Genomic DNA, 17,130 nt, shown 5'->3' on the forward strand with positions numbered 1-17,130 from the left:
TACGTCATGCTGGAGCAGACGTATCACTGAGTATAGATCTGTTCATGCATTTTGCATGAGAGGAGGGATTATTTGGTTTGCTGTTTATTGTTTTTATATTATTATTTTTTTCTGGAGTTCTCTCTCTATTTTGGTAAAACAAAGTGAGAAGAACGGAGATTTCTTTTAGAACATTCACTTTTTAAAAATTAAAATTTGGCTAGTAGAGTCTTATAAAATATTGTTGTATCAGGACACACAATAAGAGGATCAGGGGTTTTAATCTGAACACGTTGCTTATTTCAAGAAAATACACAGTTAGGCATTATCTGTTTTTGGAAGGAAGTTGGATACCTTTTTATCATCAAAAGGTGTGTGAAGTATCACAGAATCCCAGAATCTTAGGGGTTGGAAGGGACCTCAAAAGATCATCCAGTCCAACTCCTCTGCCAGAGCAGGATCACCCAGAGCACATCACACACAAACATGTCAAGGTGGGTTGGAATGTCTCCAGTGAAGGAGACTCCACAACCTCTCTGGGCAGCCTGTTCCAGTGCTCTGTCACTGTCACAGTAAAGAAGTTTTTTCTGATATTCACCTTGAACCTCCTATGCTCCGGTTTGCACCCACTGCCACCTGTCCTATCACTGGGCATCACTGAAAAAAGCCTGGCTTTATCCTCCTGACACTCGCCCTTATCATATTTATAAACACTGATGACTCCACCCCTCCGTCTCCTCCAAGCTCAAGAGACCCAGCTCCCTCAGCCTTTCCTTATCAGGGAGATGTTCCACTCCCTTAATCGTCTTTGTGGCTCTGCCCTGGACTCTCTCAAGCAGTTCCCTGTCCTTCTTAAACTGAGGGGCCCAGAACTGGACACAATATTCCAGATGTGGCCTCACCAAGACAGAATAGAGGGGAGGAGAACCTTTCTTGACCTATCAACCACACCCCAGAATGCCATTGGCCTTCTTGGCAACAAAGGCACATTGTTGACTCATGGTCATCCTTCTGTCCACCATGACCCCCAGGTCCCTTTCCCCTACACTGCTCTACAAATGAGTATGATTAGTTACGGGATATTGTTCACTTTGTCAGCATGTTGGCTAGTAGGTCCATCTTTTATTCAGATGACAGTAAAATAGTAAGAAGAAAAAGTATACCAGATTTTAAAGAATTCTGTGCTATAATTTTAAATGTATATAAATATATATGTTATCACTCGTCCAAATAATAGTTTTCAGGAAGTTCATTTGATTGTTTCTCCCAGTTTGTCCCAAATCCTGACTCCTTTTTTTATTAAACAAAGTAGTGGGTGCAGAATTCATCTAGGAAGTGGAAAACTCAAGGCCCATTCACTCTTCTGCAAAAGTGTTCAAAACCAGTCTATGCCATATTCTAAAACACTTGGACAAAGAGGAGGAAAATCTCAATCCCTGTTTGAATCCAGTCCACAGTTAATGAGGCCAGAAGAAGAAATTCTTGCTCTATAGTACACTTCCTGATGGAGTCCTGACCTTCAGACAGTATCAAGGGGACAGCTGACATTTTATCTATCATGGGACTACTATGTATATTACAAAAGAATGCATGTTAGGAATTATTTCATAGGAGGGATTAAGCATTGTCTTTGAAAAAATTATTACAGGAGCATTTACCTTTAGTCTTCCCTCAAAAAAAACCCAACAAACAACAAAACAACCCAAAGAACACAGGCAGGTTTCAGCACCATTCTGGACTCTGGATTGGACAAATAATGTCACAGTGCCTAATATTTTGGAGTCTATGTCCATTTTGCAGTTGGATCTGTAAGCCAGTAAACTGAATTTTCTACTATTGTTGATAGGATATAAGATGATAATTTATTTTCTCCTCCAAAGCAAAACCAGTATTCTACTTTGAATGGCTAATGGAGATACGAGGTTATTTGTAGAGGTCAACGTAATGAAAAGAAATTACTTGTTTTAAACACCTTGTTCCGTTCCATGGCAGACTTCCATGTGATCAGTGATTCCTGGCATTTGGCAGGTAAGGAAACTTCAAGGACAGACAGGAATTATTTATGTATTACCTGGTGCATCTAAGGTACAGGTCTGATGCTTTGAAAGCTAGGGAAATTGAGGAATCATTAATCAACCTTATTTAGAATAGGTAAGGAGAAGGTGTGTGTCACACCAAACTGTCAGCAGGTCCATATGGTCTCACTGTCTGCTTCCAAATGATAAAGACAATTTACTTCATATTGTGTTCATGCTTCTTCAGTATATTCAGATTGATCAGCTCCCAAACCAAATGCACTCTGAGCAGTCTCTTTCTGTGATAACGAACAATCATTCCTCTCTAAAATGAAGTTTTTAAGAAGCTCTTTGTAGTTGATTAGTAAGCTCGAACAGAATTTTTAACTGTTTAATCATCAAAGATCTTTTGGTTTAGTATGAGCTGTCTTCTTATTTTTTAGTTCACTGAAATCTAAATCAACTTCAAAAAGATAAAGTTTTCAGGTATCAAAATACTCAAGTTCAGCAGTTGCTTATGTTTTGTTTCTGAAGCTTTGTATTGAAACATGGTAATTTTTTTTTCAATTTAGCCAGCCACTAATATAATGAAACAATAACAGGAAAATTGATTTATTTTATTTTTTTTTCCCCATGAACCAGATATATATTCCAAGATAGGACTGAATTTATATATTGCTCTGTTTTCTGGAAACTGAATTTCGTTTTTTAGACATTAAGCCAATTTTTCTTTTCTGTATCTTTCATCCCGTCTTTAAATTAAACAATGTGTAAAATTCAGATATTATTTGATGGCTTTCTTTGCATCAAACTTGGGGTATGATCTGTTGTAACCAGTTTATTTTGTGCAATGTGAGACAGGGATTAATTACTAAGTGATTTTGTGAAGGCTGATAATCTCGTCCCAGTCATGACTGCATTCATCAGATCCCTTAGGACTTCTCCTTGGTGATGATGGTAAATGGGAGGAAACCTGAAGGTCCCTGACTGAGCTTATCCTGTTGGGGTTATGGACTGTGTTTCTGTTCATGATGCATTGTGTGCAGCAATTTTTATTGCCTAAAAAACCATCCACTACTAGTGTTTGGAGGATTTGCATTTATATCCCAAAGCTTTCAGTTTTTCAGTGTAAAAGCAAGAGAGATTTTAGCTCTTGAAGATGCCTGTTCACAGCAACAGTATATAAAATGCAGTATAATCATGCAAAATCTGTATTTCTAGATATTACCCTTCAGAGTTCTGTAAAAATGAAAATTAATTTCTAGGACAGCAATACTTCTGTTCACTATTAAAAACAATTCCTACCTTAAAAATTGAAGGATACAAAATAAGGAACCAGTCCTCTTCCCTTTCCTTAATCTCTTAACATGGATCAAATTTCATTAGTGCTTTCAACAGCCACGATATATTTAAAGCCACAAAATATATTTGTAGTTAGTTTGGTTACATTCCTTATGTAGACAGGTTGGAAAGAGTAAAAACTGTCTATTGGTTGTGGTGTTAATGTTAGGCAGATTAATAAGATTTAGTCAGCTATAAAATCTTTTATTGCTTGTTGTTATATTGACTGTGTGCACATAAATGATCAGAATTGAATTTTTCTCAGCAGTTTTTTACAGAAAGAGGTCAGCAAAGTAAGGGCTAGTAATCACTTGAGCCTTTTAATACCATATGTTCTGGGTTTGCTGGGAAAAGAAAGAAGCACATGCCTCACCAGTGAGCTATATCCCTTTAAAATAACCTTGAACATTTGTTTGTTTGGCTTTTTAAGACCTGAGAACAAATGGCTACCTTAAATTTCTAACCTTCCCTATAAAAATGACATAAACGACAAAGTGTTTGGAGTGCTGTTTTTTTATTGGTCCTAATTTGGTATAAACTAATTAGCAAGCTTGTCAAAAATATTACCTAGAGCTGTAAAATTTCAACATTGCATCCACTTCTTTATTCAGCATTCACAACATTGGTAAATACATAAAGGCAAAATTTGCCCAAGTAAGCTGTTCTTTAACCATATTTGTCACTGAATAGTTAATACGATAGAAAAAGATTTTTCTAAGTCTTTCCTTGCCTTCATTCAAAGGCATCTAAGAAGTAAATTTTAAACTAAAAAAATGTACCCTGAAAAAAGCTGAGTTAACATAGACATTAGTGAATATAACTGGAAAAGAAATAATAAAAGGTTGTTTGTTTTTTTTTACCTTTAGAATAAGAACTATTGTACCAAATTATACTAATAGTCAATCTGAAGAGAAAGGAGCTATGTAATGAACAATTTTCAGAAAAAAATTGGATGGAGAAAATGCCTTAAAAAACTTCAGAGATCAGAGACAGCCTAATGAGATGATGTTTCAGCTTTCTGAATTGTTTATCTTCATTTTTGTAGTTCTGAGTGATTGTGTCATTGGTTTTAATTGCTTGATCTCTCCTTTTAAGAATTACTTTTCTGTGGGGTAACATTTAGCATCATGTTAAATTTAGTTTGGTTATGGATTGTGCCTCTGATAATTTGTGAGACAAGAAATACAGTCTTGCATGTGTAGTTCAGTATTATGGTCATAGCTGTCTGCATTAGAAATAAAGAATCTGCATATTTTTAACTAATATGAATTTAAAAAATCATAATTATATAAAATAGATGAGTGACTTAATCACAGTTGATAAAGAGACTAAGATTAATTGCATTAATGATATCCAGATATTCATGGCACATTAGCAACACTTATGTAATTGTGCAAATCTACTAGAAATCCTAACGCGTATGTACAGTCTGAAATTTGTTAATCACATAATAAAAATATTTCCTAATAATGCTTGACAGAACTATATTAATAATGTCTGTTTGTATTAACTAGACTACAATAATGACAGACAGGTGCAAGATCTCTAAACTACACAGAAAATGTGTAGGTAGAAAAGATAGCTTTGATGCAACTTTTCTGTTTAAGCAAAACAAAACCTGCTTTTGATAAAATAACATAGAACCTTGAAATCATTGACCCAAGCACTTTTAGAAATTCTTTTTTCTGTCTCACACTAAGGATTTCTTTTTTACAGGACAACTCTGTCTCAGTGAGGTTGAAAGGTAGTTCTAAGTCACACAGGGTATTTGTGGCAGAGCAGAAAAAAAAAAAATAATTAAAAAATTAGATTCCTTAGGTAAGAGGAATAATTTTCTTTAGGTACAAGTCCAATTTTATTCAATGGTGTGGTTATGTTTTCTTATATAATTAGTTTTCCTATGCAATATACAAAAGAATAAATAATTAACCAGCCATCAATACAGAAGTGTATGTGTGTTTAGCTTTAGCATTTGGGTCAGTGTCACTTCTTCCATTGGAACAGTCATGTCCAGCTAATAGCTTCCTCTCTAATTAGTCTAGTGATAAGTTACTTCTGTTTCCAAAGTCAAACTTCTAAAAAGAATGTAATCCTATAATAAAATGGTACAGTGTGCCCTGAGAGGGAATCTGAACCACTATTTATGATTTAATTGAGACTTAGTGAACCCAGATTTTAACTACAGCTCTGCCGCTGGCTCTGACTTTCAGAGTGTCACTTCAACTTCTCATGCTGTATTTAACCCACATTTAAAATAATAGTGCTGCTGATTACCCTCTTAACTAAGTGTTTTGAACTCTCAGGAATTAAAACGGCTAAATACTGTTATTGGCATGCTAATTAATTTATGATAAGGCTATCCTGGACACAACTTAATTAAAAACCTTATTCTGCAAGGACCCCAAACGTAGCCTGAGATCCCAAGTAGGGAGCATAGGAGACTCACCTCTAATAGCAGGGGAAATATGAAAACATTATGATATCTATGCATGAATTGAAGTTAGTCAGCTTCAATTCCCAGCCGATTATATCTCTGATGCAGTATTTCACTTTTTTAGTTCTGAATCCTTTTGGTTAATTTCATTTTCACTAAAAATGCAACAAAATCACCGCCAACAAAATCTTATCCTGACTTTGAAAAACAAAGAAACTAAGAGTAAGTAATACAAAAGTAGAATTCTTGTAGCAGAACAGGGAATCTGTAAGTTCACATATTAGAAAGTAATGAGTATCACTTCATGGAATTCTGTTATTGTTTTTCAGTAATATATTTTTATATTTATTTGTATATTATAATATATGTATATGTATAATATACATAATATATTATAATACATTTTTAATTATACTGATTGCTACTGCATCTTTCATATAATGCATTAGACTGATTTATACCTACTTCGTTTTAGAAGTAGTTTTTATTTCCTATATTTTATTTGAAAAAGTTAAAGTCAAACATTTTTCTTCACTTCCCCCCCCCCGTCCTCATCCATTTGCACCGACTACAATATTTTCCTGAGAGAGCTAAGTGTACTGGTTTGGTTTGGTGTTTTTTTTGGTAGCAGGCAAAGGGCCAGAGGAGGGGCTCTGGTAAGAAGCTGAGAAGCTCCCCCTGCTCCAAACCCAACCAAGGAGCCATTAGAGGGACAATAGATGCTCCTCAGTGATTACCACAGGAAAGAACTGAGATAACACTGAGCAGAGAAGCACTTACAGAAGAGCTGTGCTGTAGAGGGAGAGCTGTGCTGGTCGTTGGTGAGGAAGAGGGAAAGAAGGTGCCCAAGCAAAAGTTCCCCTGCAATCCATGAGGAAATGGCAGCTGTCCCCCTGCACTCATGGAGGAATGTGGTGGAACATTCCCTGAAGGCGTCAGGAGGGGTGAACTTGGCCAGTGGGCTTGGATGTTGTGGCCAGTGGATTTGCTGCCTGTGGACTGATTGCACAGCTTTGGAACCCCCCGGGCCAGGGGAGTTTGTTCCCAAAGCACCTGTGACTCTGTGGGAAGCCCAGGCTGGAGCAGCTCTGGACCTCATGGGAAGGACTCATGGAGGAGAGGTTCGTGGAGGATTCTCTCCCATGGGAGGGACTCCATGGGGAAGCAGGGAAGGACTGTAAAGAATCCTTCTTCCTCAGGAGGAAGGCGCGGCAAGAACCACTGACCTGTGAACTGACTCTAAACCCCATCCCCTGTCCCCCTGTGCCACTGGGGGGAAGGACGGAGAGAAACGGGGAACAAAGGGATTTGGTTCCAGGAAGAAGGGAAGGGTGGGGTAACATATGCAAGCCTTGCTCTTTGTGTTGTCTGTGTTCTGTGTATGTTTGTTAAGTATGAAATTAAATTATTATTTCTCACCAAATTGAGTCTGTTTTGCCTGGGACCTTAATTGTTAAAGAGCCCTCCTTGTCCTTTGTCTTGACCCATGAGCTTTGTCCTCCTCATCCCAGAGTGTGTGTCTGGGGGGGGTGTTGAATGAGGCCATGTGGCTGTTCCTGTGTTGTCATATTGGGCCCAAACCAGGACACAAAGTCATAACCAAGATTTACTGGTACCTAAAACGGAGTCAATAAACTCTTCTTAGAAACATTATTCCCTAACATTATAACTAATACAGCATTTATTTATTTTCTCTTTCTTATCCTGAATTACACATGCTTTTGTTATATTCCTCTTTCCAAAGATTTATCATCGTTTGACTTTGCCAAGCGAACTATAGTACTTCTGTCATTTAGCCTTTGAAATATCACAGTTTGCTCTTTCCATATCTGTACTCTAATTACATTTTCTTCAGATGATTTAGAGTTACTTCTCTATATCCATGTTTAGCAAGCTCCACTCTGCCCTTTGTTCCTTCTTTATTTTCTCTCCTTTCAAAGACCAAGTATCCACGTGTTCTTTTTGCTGTCAGTCCTCTAGAGCGTGCACACATTCTTGCCTTTTTTTGCAATTATTCAGCTGAAGAAGGGACTCTCTAATAAATTGCTGCTCAGTTTAGTTCAGCTAAAAGTAACATTGCATATTTTTGGGGGGTGTAATCTGATCAGTCATTGACTATAGACAATGAAATAATATATACATTAAGATATACAGTACTAAATGCACTGTCACACTCAAAGATTTAGATCTGCCTTCTAAGTACATAACAATGTACATATTTTAAATAGGTGTCATACTATGTTTTCAGTTTACAGGAAAAAGAATATTTAATTTTCTCTCCTGCAACACTTGGACTATAGTCTGATCTCTGATACAATAAGCATGTTCAGTTTTCTACTCCTAGTGAAGGTTCCAAAATTCTGCCCATTTGATGTCACTGTTCTCCACTGTCTCCAATGCTTGACTTCCATGAAGAGTTTTGGCTCACTGCCAGAAAAAACATTCTATTTTCTATTATGGACAATGACATTGTATTCTCATTTCGCTTGGTGTAAGAACAAGGGTAAACAATCATGCATTTGGGAAACATAGCCGCATATTTGAAGGTCAGACCATCTCTCATTGCTTGTGCTGCCTTTGATCCAGTGAGGCCTACAAAAACAATATAGATTTTTAAGCTCCAATTTTATCTTTCATTTCCCTTCAGTTTCTCTGCCCCAATCAATTAGTGTACTCAGGGTAGAGGCATGGCAGCTTTGTAGACTGGCCTTAACCCCTGGACTGCTCACTGGCCATCCCAGCCTTCCTCAGTACTGGCATTGTTGATTGTAAGCAAATGGGGTGTTATTCTTCTGTAGTTGTGGGTGCTCAGAGTAAAAGAGAAACCATGTAAATTATCCCAGGCTTCAGAATGTTCTTAATCAACACTCCTGACTGCTTTCCTAAATACAGCCATGTAGAATATACCCTTTCTGGTTTTGCTTTCTCAGGGTAATAAGAAAGGAAATGCTTCAGAAGGTGTATCAAACATTAATAGGACAATCCTTCTCTAGCACTATTTCTTTGCTGTAATTTAAATAATTGTATTAAAAGTACTTAATTATGAGTACAGACAGCAGAACACAACTGCCCTAACTGCTGATCTACTAGATTTTTTTGTCTTTTATTCCTCCCCCTGACCTCTCTATCTAGTATGTCTTTTTGAACAGGAAGACTGCACTTCATTCCTCTCTCTACTTACATATTCTCCTGGGATGTGCAGGGAGAATTTATAGCGTGAGCATAGCACAGATCTTAAGACTTCCACATTCTGAATGACTGTGGCATGTGGTAACATCATCAATTTTGACTGATGAAACAGAAAAAAGTGCCCACTGAAAAGAAAGTGAACTGTTGTAGAGAAAAGTCCTGCAACAGTAAGCTGAACCTTGCTGAACTCTTCTTTACGGATACCAATGTACTATAAGCAGGAGCTCGGCTTTCAGATGGTTAATTGGCATTGAGAATGCAGAAATATGCTCTTGCAGATATCAGGCAGACTTGTTTCAACCTTAAGCAATAATTGATCAGTGTTTTGTTGTTGTTTTTTCTTTGTTTGGTTGGTTTGGTTTTTGTTTTGTTGGTTTTGGGTTTTTTTTTATTAGAGTTTTAGACAAAGTATTTACATTCTATCAAAATTCTTTCAGGTGCCAACGGCCAGAAGCAGAAGAATACACCTACCTGAGAATTGACCCACATTTAATCTCAGTAGAAAGTAATTTTAGCATTCAAATTTGTGTGCTTAACACCTCCTGTTAGCTAAATAGATCACTGCACTTGTAATACATCATCATACCTTTTTGTAGCACCATTCAGACATGTTTAATTCCTCTGTTACACTACAGAGAACCTGAACACCTGGACCTGTGGCTAGTATTTTTCTATTGGGCCCAAATAGCTGCATTATATTTTTAAAATGGATTTATCATAGGGGTACATTTTTCAGGGACATGATGCTCCATTATTTAGCCGACTCTGACATTCTAAAAATTCTTTGAAACTGAGCTCTGAGAATATGACTTCCAGGAACCAGTGAAAAATTTGCTTGACTACAACACAGAAAAGCCTAGGTTCATACAGAACATTTATTTAGGAAGCATTAAGACAATGGATGTTTCCCTTCAACCATCTTGCCGCAATTTTATTTTGGTAAATGCTCCAGGCACAGAAGAATGGGAATTTTGTGTGATATTTCTGTCAGAAATAAATGTCTAAAGTCTATATCTGAGTATGACAAAATTTTCTTTTCCATTAGGTTATTTGATTATCTTAGAGCATTTACTTTTGTCCAAACCTTGCTTTTTCTACTTTGCAAAATGACATCTCCTAGATTTATTTTATTATCGCAATTTCAAGAGCTATCAAGCAGTTCAATGATTACATTAATTTTTCATAACCCCACTTTCACTTTCAAATGTATTGCTTGTCAACATAATTACTTTTTATAATCAAATGAAAATATTTACATATGCTTTAAAAATCACCTGTATCTCAACCTAATTTACTTAAAAAAAAATTAATCGGAAATTACATTTCAGAAATTATAGGTGTCACATTTCCACATTTTTATTTATTTAAGTTACAGAATTATATGTACAGGTATTTTAGAGTTAATACACTTTAAAACCAATGCAGGTAAAGTGCAAACTGGAATTGAAATGTGGGGTTCAGAATTTTAATTAGCAAAAATATAACCATAAATAACGCCACTTTTTAGATATTCAATGCAAATAAACCCCCTGAATTTCCTCTAAAATCCAATGGGGAAGCAGGGGGGAGGAGGTTAAAGAGAATAAAATGTAAAGGTTGTTCCATATGGTAAAATTAGCAGGTTCCAGTTATATTAAACAACTTGCAAATAGGGTGTGGATGACTGGTGGATTGACCTTGTTCATCTTCCAGGTGTCCACCAAACTCTTATTACTGTTCTCAGAAGGCTTGGGGGAGAAAATATGATAGAAAAACTCATGCATTGACATGTGGACAGGGAGATCACTTGCCAGTTAATTTAATGGGAAAAACAGACTAAATTTTGGAAAATAAATAAATAATTCATATTTTCCCACTAAACAGGAGTGTGATAGTGATGAGTAAAACCAAAACTAAAAACACCTTCCACCCCTCCTCTTCTTTCCAAGGCATTGTTTCACTCATGACACTTTGACCTCCTCCCCACTGAGGGCAGCAGCACAGGGGAAATAAGGGATGGGGGCTGTGATTAGTCTTCATCTCTGCTGCCCAGCTTCTGAAGGTGGAAACAGTTCTAATATAAAGCTTAGTGAAAGTGATACTAGACTGGTAAATGTTAAGCTACCACCGAAGAGACAAGGCAGTAAAAAGAGCTTATTTTTTGTCAAACAGAAGTGTGGCTAGTATGATAGCAATATGGAGTAGGCACTTCCAGTCAAGCATGAAAAGCATAAAGAGCAGCTTGTCAAAAGGGGTAGGAAAAAAGAGGAAACAAAACAGGACAAATAGATGAATAGAGGGAAATATGTTTCAGTTCAGATGTTTGTTTGCACACTGAAGTTTGTTTTAGCATTGTCTGTCAGTGCCTAATTAGCTAGATCTATAAGCATGTAGTGCTTTGAAATGCATAGGAGTTACTAGAGGAAAGACTGCTGTGCTAGTCCTATTTTCCTTTCTCCTTTTGTTCATACAACACGGAAGAGCATTCACATTAAAAACAGTAAGGAAAAACTGAACCAGATTTTTAAAGGTAATTAGGCACTGAAAGGTACAGAAAACACCAACTGCATTTTTCACAATCTCACCAGTAGGCACCAGTAGGATCTGGGAACATCTAATTAATTTATTTAAATCTGGCTCAAAGACTGCAGATATTCTGTACATGTTTGAGTATTATTGGAAAAACTGGACCTCTAATGAATGCAGATTTTTTGTTAATGCATTCTGTATTTTCCTTAACAGAACATTTTAAAACAGAGCATTTTTGGTCCTCAGTGTTTAATCTGCAGATACTTAAGTATGAAAAAGGAGATTTGGAGACTCTGAGATGTTGTTAATTCCTTTTTTGCATTAGCTATCCTCATTGAAATGAAGACTATTTGATATCACAAGAAAGAGATAACAATTTTTAACAAAGTACTCAAAAGTTAGAAAAAGGACTGACAATGACAATTCCTCTGTTTTAGAAAGTGACCCAAACTTCACATTGAAATTTAATCTGGTTACTAATTAAGCTTCAGTCTTGCACTGTATGATTGAAAGAAGCTATAATCTGTTTGGGAACCTGTGTAAAGTTCATTTGAAGGTCTATGTGTGGTCTGAGATTGCCAAGAAATTTATTCCTCATGAAAAAATTGCCTTAAGGATTTTTGACAGTACATTGGTGTCACTTTTACACTGATCTGTGCCTTCCGTTTTGGATCAGTGCTCATCTGGGAATACATCTATAACCTCATTGAATTTTGTGTAATATTTAAAAGCATAAAGAATTAGTATTGTATTAAAATTCAAAGCTAAGAAATAACTTGATAATTTTGAAATAGATGAGGATACAAAAAGGGAGTTCTCCTTTTAAAAGCCACTCTTTTTCATTTGATTCTTCATGCTTGAGTGGAAGTGCCTCTTTATGTTGCTGCCATCCTATTTGTGCTTCTGTTATTACTGGGGTTGAGAGGGAAACTAATGGTTTTGGTGCCTTGTCTGTTTGGTCTTTGCTTAGTTTTTACCATTCTACTATGTTTTCAACTAAGCTATTGCATTAGAACTGGTTCCACCTTCAGAAGCCACTTCATCCAGAGTGTTAGTCATAGTAAAAAGCATTGCAGTTTGCACACTCTGAAGACAGAGCTAAAGGAAATGTAATTTACCTTATAACTACATCTGACTATGGTTTGGCTTCAGGCTTTCTTCTGTGTACTCCTTTGTTATCAGATTGCCAAATCAACCAAGATCTTGTAGCAATTCACACAGCAATTCATGTCTTTGTCATGCCCTCTCCTCCAGCTACTTGGTATGAATAAAACTTGAAGTCTGCATTCCTCTGACAAGAACTTCAATGCAATCTGCTGATTTAGTAATTGATGTACCCAGAGTATTAATAGAAATCTTTATTTTTGTGTGCTGTGCTATGAGTTGTTTTTTCCCTACATGTTTCAGGTAAATATATTATTAAATGGTTTTCCCAGCTGGCTGGATTAGGCTTGGCACCTGAAAGACAGTAAAGAAGAATTTGATTCACAAAACATAGACACAAAGATTAGGTGCATCACTCTAGGAATCTGTGGGTTAGACATATGAAACCTTAGAACCATTAATCATACAAATTTGTGGACAAAGTAAATTAATGTTGTTCTTCTGTCTTGCTGGAGATTAGATATGAGGGTAAATGAAAATCTTTGGCAAGAACAGTATGTTTGACAAGAGTGATCAAAATATCCCTTACATGGCATGGAAATTCATGGTGGCACCCATAAAGGCTTCTTATAGGAAGGGGCAAAGGTGGTAGTAAATACCACTCTTTTCTGCACTTATATATTGTGGTTTTTTCTTCAGAGACCTCAGTAAGCTCAGGTTTTTAAGGGATTTAATCATCTTCCACTGATTCAATTAAAATTATAAGAGAATCCAGGCTTGATTACCAAGTATAAATATTTTTTTTTAAAGTATAGCAAAATTAGCAAGATATGCAAGGCACTTGTACTCTGGAGGTACATTACCATACCTTCCTCATAATTAAATAATTATATTTAATTATTTGCAAGGAATCCTGTATTTTCTCTCTTCCCAGCAGAATGCTAGTGGGAATAGGCAGAAAATTCCAACGTGAGTGACTTGCTGCATACAAAACACTTTTAATTTTTTTTTCTTTTCCCTTTTTTACTGTAGTAGTTAGTGATATTTAGAGTGTTTTTAAAGGAAGGAGAATCACAGCTACTCCCACTCTCTGATGAGAAAGTCATAGCAGACTGATTTCATGGGTGATAGTGAACCTACATCATGAGGAAAGGGAGTCTATAATGGGAAGGAGGCTCCTGTATTATATGGCCTTATTTACTGTTAGTATAAATGAAAGCATAATTCAGTGCTTAGCTTAAACATGCACTCTTCTGTTTTTGGTTCAATTACAATAATTTTTTTTGCTGTTATCCTGTATGTTCAGGGCATTACTCAGTGCATAAGGAGTACTGAGCACAGAGCAAAACACAAACCCCAGTATGGATGGGTAAATTACTTTGCCATATTTTCTCTAGCCAGTGCATTTGCAGAGCACCCTAGTAAAGAGTGTTAAGACTTAACTTACCTCTTGTGAGAGAAGGCAGCAATTGCACTTGTTTGTGTTACTATTACATTATAGCAGCACGGAATGGTTTGGGTTGCAAGTGTCCTTAAAGATCACCTAGTTCCAAACCCCCACTAGACCAGGTTGCTGAAAGCCCCATTCAACCTGGCCTTCAACACTTCCAGGGATGGGGCTTACACAACCTCCCTTGGCAACCTGTTCCAGTGTCTCACTACCTTCACACTAAAGAATTTCTTCCTAATGTCTAGCTTAAATCTAACCTAAATCTTCTCCAAGGCTGAACAAAAGCAACTGTCACAGCCTGCCTTCATAGGAGAGGTACTCCAGCCCTCTCATCATCTTCGGGCCATGATCTGGACTCTCTCCAACAACTCCATGTCTTTGCCGTGCTGAGGACTCCAGAACTGGATGAAGTACTCCAAGTGGGATATCACAAAAGCAGAGTAGAGGGAAAAAAACACCTCCCTTGACCTGATAGCCACGCTTCTTTTCATGCACAAGATATGGTTGGGCTTCTGGGCTGCAAGCACACATTGATGGCTCCTGTTGAGCTTCTCAACAACCAACACACCCAAATCCTTTTCTTCAAGGCTGTTTTCAATTCATTCTCCACCCAACCTGAAATTGTGCTTGGGACTGCCCCAATCCAGGCGCAGGACCTTGCACTTTTGGTTTGCACGGGCCCACCTGTCAAGTCTGTGAAGATCTCTCTGGATGGTCTCCCTTCCCTCCAGAGTGCTGACCACATCACACAGCCTGGTGTCATCAGCAGACTCAATCTCACTGTTCATATCTTCAACAAAGATCAGATTTCTTTGTAAGCCTTGCTCTTGTTCAGCTTCTTCATTTATCTGGAACCTTTCTGAATTTTCTTTCACCACTGTAGGTTGTGCTACTAATTAGCTTATTTTATGATCTACCTCAGGTTTGAATGTTAATGTATCTCTTGTGTGAAGCATTTTATGACAAATGGTTCATACTAATATTTCTCATGAACATATGTTGTTCGTTTGTTGCATGGTATGGGTAGAATACTGATTATTTCTTTTTTCTTGGTTAATTAAAAACTATGCCTAATCCATAATTTAATTTGGGGTTTTGGGTGTTTTTGTTTTGTTTTGGTTGTTTGTTTATTTTTTTCCTTTCCTGGAGACAGTGTTTCTATCCAGCTGTTTAAGAATTAAAGCTCACCATGTTCACAGTGGGATGACAATGGCAAAATCACTTTTAGCAGAAAGAAGGGATTAAAACTTTTGTAGGCTTTGAGAACTATGCTATAATAAACCTGATTTCTACCAATTGCCTTCAATATTTCTAAACAACATGAAGTCCTTCCCTACCTGGGTGTGAGGGGGAGGGGATCAAGAACATTATCATCACTGATCAAATTGCCAATCCTGAATCAAACCATGACACATAGAAGCATGCAGATGTTGTCTTCTTTATTTTCATTCTATTCTAGAATAATTCTAGAATGTGTTCTACCAAACTAGTTGCTCTTCTGGCAAAGGGAATATCCAGTCATTCAGACTTTCCAAAGTAAACAAGTTCTGAAGACCTAACTCAGATTTATCTTGCCTTGAATAGCAATTTTGTATACAAGGTCAGGGATCTGGTCCCAAAGATTACTTTGCATGCCCAAGTTTGAGCAAAACTCTAGGTGAAACCCTAATTTGCTTCTCACATTATTTGCATTAGAAATTATAAGCAGTCTGGATAGCTTTGTTGTTTGATCAGTGAAATTCAACAACCTCTTTGCAACCAGCTCAAGGAGGAAATTCTATAGCTTTGCTGGCAACGCAAATGCAATGCAAATTATGGATTAGCATACAGTAAGTGAACAAAAAAAATGCAGATTGTCATTAAAAAAAAAGTAGAAGGCATCAAATTAAGTAGTAAGCCAACAAACTGGAATGTAACTGAAATGTTGAGGTCATTGCCTCAGAAACTTCAGACATTCAAAAGAGATAATATGTGCTCAAAAATGCATAAAACCTTTCTTCAAGAACTGATAAATATTTTTACAAGTATCATCAGTGGTCTTTCTGCATTCTATCTGTTTAAAAGCAAGGAACCAAAGTTTGTAATGCTATGTACAGTGAAATACACTTGTGCCGGGTGATGGCCAGAGCCAATATCTCTGGTTTGGTCACAGCTTGTTTGTCTTCTGAGACACAGTGTTCACTCATAGACTCAGGATTAAATATTTGCTTATTTATTCACTGAAAAAAGACTAAATTTTCTGAAACTTCCCAATTTTATCAAATGAGCAAACTGACACAGTGATTAGTAAGAATTATACATAATTAATCAGTGTAGCTGAAGAGGTATCTTAGCTGCTTTTTATCTCTGGGCAGAAATCCAACATCTCCACAGTAATTCACTTCAGACTAATAGACAGTATCTCTTTAAACATACTTAACTTTGCCCTTACTAATATAACATGCGAGTCTAATGTTGGTTTATCTTTTGAAATACACTGCCATGTATTTGTAACAAGAGCAAGATTTTATTTCTTTCCTACCAAAGCAACAGAAGGAACATCACAGTGCCAAAGATAAGAAAAAGAGAACATAAACATGAACATATGTGTCAGGGTTGTTGTTTTTTTTCAAGTAAATAGAGCAGACCTTGAGGAGATTTTCTTGTCTGGACTTCCAGCTTTGCAACAGGTAAGGAGTGTCTCATTAAATATCTGTTAGGTATCTTTTGAAAAGAGTAGGTAGATATTGTTTTAGTAACACGTATGATGTAATTGAAAGAGACTCAAGCTTTACTTCCTGAACATTGTTAATGTATTCTGGGAACTCTCTTCATCAGAAATTTAATCTTCCATGTTGTTGCTCTTAGTACTTTCCTTTTTCTTTAAAACTTCACACACACTCCCAGATAGACACAAAAGAACTTGCATTATACCATGCATTTTATGTGAATTAATAGTCTTCCATTGCACATGTAGCAATAAACATCAGTAATACCTGTGGCATCTGAAAACATGTTAATAAGTATGCCTTTCTGATTATAGTTGCAATAGAGAGAAAACCTGGAGCTTCTATAAAGCTGAGCAGCAAAGACTCTTAGTCAACAAAATTATTGGAATTCCAAGGTAATTA

Source organism: Chaetura pelagica, unplaced genomic scaffold, assembly GCF_000747805.2.
Source record: "Chaetura pelagica isolate M959 unplaced genomic scaffold, ChaPel_1.0 scaffold258, whole genome shotgun sequence".
NCBI lineage: Eukaryota > Metazoa > Chordata > Aves > Apodiformes > Apodidae > Chaetura > Chaetura pelagica.